Raw genomic sequence first — 3,949 nt, 5'->3', positions numbered from 1 at the left:
TGATACAGCATTTAAAACAGGACTTGATATTTAGAGCCTGCCTCGAGAGTAACAGCACAGAAAAAGCTTTAGAAAGCGTTATCTTCTATCAGATCACTTTGTTCTGATAAAGGAAAAAAGAACATAAAGTGGTCATAAAGACCAGGCTTAAGTATGTTTTTAGTAAGGTGCTGTGTGGATCTGTAGATTGGATGTGATCTTTCACACGGGGGGGGCGGAAGGAAAATTTGCACTCCTTCGTAAAAAGCGTGGCAAACGCTCGCTGCGGGTTTTTGCTATTTTTTATTATTATTATTATTATCTGATGCGCTTTCCTGCAACTGTTCAGTTTTGTAGAATAGTTTTTCTGGAATCCGTGCATATGCTCATAGCTCTAAAAACTGTCTTGTTTCGTTGAAGTTCACTTCCTCCAGAGTCCACAGCAGTCCGTTCTTCGCCACCGGTCAGCTGATGTTTATCTTCTGGTTCCGCCTGGGCTCCGCTCAACACCCCGTCCTCGATGTTCTCGCCGTGACCAGCGTCCCGTCTTGACCAGAGTCTGCTTTGCACTGCCGGCGTCTCCTAAGTATTAACCTAAAATACCTGAAGTCTGTTTAGAACCTTATTTCTACTGCTTCTTACTTGTAAGTATTTGGGGCGAGCGGAAAAGAAGGCAGGGACTCTGCGAGGGAGGAGGCGAGGGCTGAAAGCCAAAGGCCTCGGGCTCCTTTATTGCTGTTCTACTGCCCTAGTGAAACGCAGGAGCCGGACTGGGCGGTTCGAGACACCGTCAACGTTCACAGGCTGAGCGCTCATCACCCCTTCTGGGAAGAGCCACGGTGCTGTGGGCTCAGAACATCAACAGCCGTTCCTTGTTTTCAGTTCTGTCTTCAGAACTGCCCTTCAACACACACGTTTACTTCTTTCACGCCTCAGAGGGCCCCGTGAACTGCTCAGGGCTCCTTTATCTTAAAAGGGAGCGAGACCTATTCTCAGTGCAGCCTTCCCCAGGGAATCCCCTGCTCTGCAAGTAAAGCACAGCTGTTTGCGGGCTGATGGTCTTCCACAAGTATTCTGTATTCTTTTAAGGTAAAAAAGGTTAAGCGTACATCCTTTTTACTGGAATCGTCAGAAATTAATACTTGTCGGCCTAGTCCTGCGTAGCTGCTCATTAAGCTTTGACTGACGATCGGTTTAGTCACAGGTCAGGATTGTTGTAGAAGTTTTCACATAAATTGTTACAGAAGTTCTCATGCATTAAGAATAGAATAAAAAATACAAGTCAATCTGATAAACACGGGTGGGCTTTCACAATCCATGAATGTTGTTCTCAGAGCTCCTTGTGTAATCCTGACCGTAGAGAGGATGTCCCGTAGAGACCAACCTCTAACAACGGTGGAAGAGACGGAGCAGAAAGACTGGAGCGTCCGCGTTCTCGCTGTGAAGTTTATGGATCGAGACTCTGGGATTAAGGTAAAGAATGAGGGATTTATCACAGCTAAGGTAAGTGGCGTTGCTATTAAGTTCTTAACAGATACCGGTGCAACTTTATCATTGTTACATTTTCATGTGTCACAGCTATCTGAGGAGTTTGTAAAGGTTACTGGGGTTTTGGGTGAAGATGAGTTACCACCTTCCCTTCCTCTTCCTGTTGTTTTTGATGATCATTTGATATGGGGTCGATTTGTTATTTCGCCAGCTTCTCCTGTTTCACTGTTTGGGAGAGATTTATTGCAAGAATTGGGAACGTGCCGAGCTTTAACTCCCAAAGGAATTGGAGTAATCGTAACGGGAATACAAACTGTAGGAATTCGAGAAGGCGAGCTTAAAATCCCGAAAGAATTGAACGATGTAGCTAAAAAATTAGGCAGTCTCTCCGGGGATGATATTGGACTGTTAACATCTGCAGAACCAGTAGCGATTAAAACAAAAGGAGGGACTCCTCCTTCTATTAGGCAATACCCAGTTGTGGCAGAAGCCATCCCAAGTATTGGAAAACAAATAAAATCGTTCTTGGAAAAAGGGATTTTTAAAAAAAAAAAGTCAAAGTTCTTTTAATACACCTATACTCCCGGTTAGTAAACACCGATTTGATAAAAAGGTGGGGATCCCGAATATAGATTTCTACAAGATGTAAGAGCAGTAAATGGATTTGTAATCGTTGCCCATCCAGTTGTAACTGATCCAAATTTGATTATGACTCAAATAGGTATTTGGGGAAAATTTGACACTGTATTGGATTTGACGGGAGCTTTCTTTAGCACAGCTGTGGCTGAGAAAAGCCAGCACAGATTTGCCTTCACTTGGCAAGGGAAGCAATTAACCTGGACTCGGTTACCCCAGGGATTTACAAGCTCGGCAACAATATTCTCCCAAATTTTGAAAGGAGATTTGGCTGATTTGTTTTTTCCACGCAAGTCTGAATTAATACAATATGCAGATGATTTCTTGTTAGTATGTCCTTCAAGGGAGGATGGTGTTACAGACACTCAATATCTGTGTAATAAGTTGGTTGCAAAAGGTCACCGAGCATCTCCATCAAAATGGCAGTTCTACCAACAAAAAGTGAAGTAGCTTGGATTTTATATTACCTCCAGGTACGAGGGAGAAAGATCCTGAGCGAATTAAGATAATGCAAGAATAACCTAGGCCTGTACCAAAGAAACAAATTCGGGGGTTTGTAGGACAAGTAGGATTTTGTCGCCCTTGGATACCCAATTTCAGTGAATTGGCAAAACCCTTGCATGCTGCCACACGAAATGAGAGGAAATCGAACCCATCAGCTGAGGTCCGGAGAGAGAAAAAGCTTTTACAAGTCTGAAAAGTGCCTTAACGCAAGCACCGGCTTTAGGTTTACCAGATTATAGTAGAAAAGAACATAAAGTGGTCATAAAGACCAGGCTTAAGTATGTTTTTAGTAAGGTGCTGTGTGGATCTGTAGATTGGATGTGATCTTTCACACGGGGGGGGGCGGAAGGAAAATTTGCACTCCTTCGTAAAAAGCGTGGCAAACGCTCGCTGCAGGTTTCTGCTAATTTTTTTTTTAATTATTATTATCTGATGCGCTTTCCTGCAACTGTTCAGTTTTGTAGAATAGTTTTACTGGAATCCGTGCATGTGCTTATGGCTCTAAAAACTGTCTTGTTTCGTTGAAGTTCACTTCCTCCAGAGTCCACAGAAGTCCGTTCTTCGCCGCCGGTCAGCTGATGTTTATCTTCTGGTTCCGCTTGGGCTCCGCTCAACACCCCGTCCTCGATGTTCTCGCCGTGACCAGCGTCCCGTCTTGACCAGAGTCTGCTTTGCACTGCCGGCGTCTCCTAAGTATTAACCTAAAATACCTGAAGTCAATCTGATAAACACAGGTGGGCTTTCACAATCCGTCAATATTATTCTCAGAGCTCCTTGTGTAATCCTGACCTATGACGGAACAAATCATCAATCGAAGCTTAATGAGTAGCTAAGCAGGAGTAGGCCTAGAAGTATTACCTTCTGAGGATTTTAGTAAAAGGGATGTATGGTTAACCTTTTCTTTACTTTAACAGAAATATGGGATACTTAGAAAGAAGCATTAATAGAAATAAAGCTCTAAGTAGACTCTAGCTATTTTAGGTTAATACTTAGGAGACGCTGGCAGTGGAAACGAGACCGGTCAACCCGGATCGAGGCGGGACGCCGATTACAGGAAGAACATTAAGGATGGGGGGGGTGTCGACCGGAGCCGGAGCGGTACCAGAGCATAAAGATCAGCTCAGCAACGGAATAGAAGGGACTTTCGCGGACTCCTGACGATGGACTTTTGTGGACGCTTGACGAAGGAAGAAAGAGGAATGGAAATAGTTAGTGGATTTTTAACAAGGATTATACAAAGGAGCTTTGAGAAGAATATTGAAGGGTTGTGAAAGCCCACCCGTGTTTGTCAGCTAGACTTGTATTTATTATTCTACTCCTAATTCTTTTTCGCCTCTTCTGA

The 3,949-nt window shown here is 43.7% G+C and overlaps 1 long non-coding RNA gene across 1 annotated transcript; it reads left to right on the top strand.

Moving 5' to 3' along the window:
- Positions 1 to 450: 450 nt before the first annotated feature.
- On the top strand, positions 451 to 3,497 carry LOC137677369 (uncharacterized). The gene is made up of 3 exons (XR_011050262.1): positions 451 to 623; positions 1,340 to 1,452; positions 3,135 to 3,497. It is a non-coding gene; the product is annotated as an uncharacterized lncRNA (long non-coding RNA).
- Positions 3,498 to 3,949: the final 452 nt, after the last annotated feature.

The sequence above is a fragment of the Nyctibius grandis genome, unplaced genomic scaffold (genome assembly GCF_013368605.1).
Source record: "Nyctibius grandis isolate bNycGra1 unplaced genomic scaffold, bNycGra1.pri scaffold_166_arrow_ctg1, whole genome shotgun sequence".
In the NCBI taxonomy this organism is placed as follows: domain Eukaryota; kingdom Metazoa; phylum Chordata; class Aves; order Nyctibiiformes; family Nyctibiidae; genus Nyctibius; species Nyctibius grandis.
Note: the sequence above shows the minus strand (reverse complement) of the source record. Positions and strands in the feature narration are given on the sequence as shown.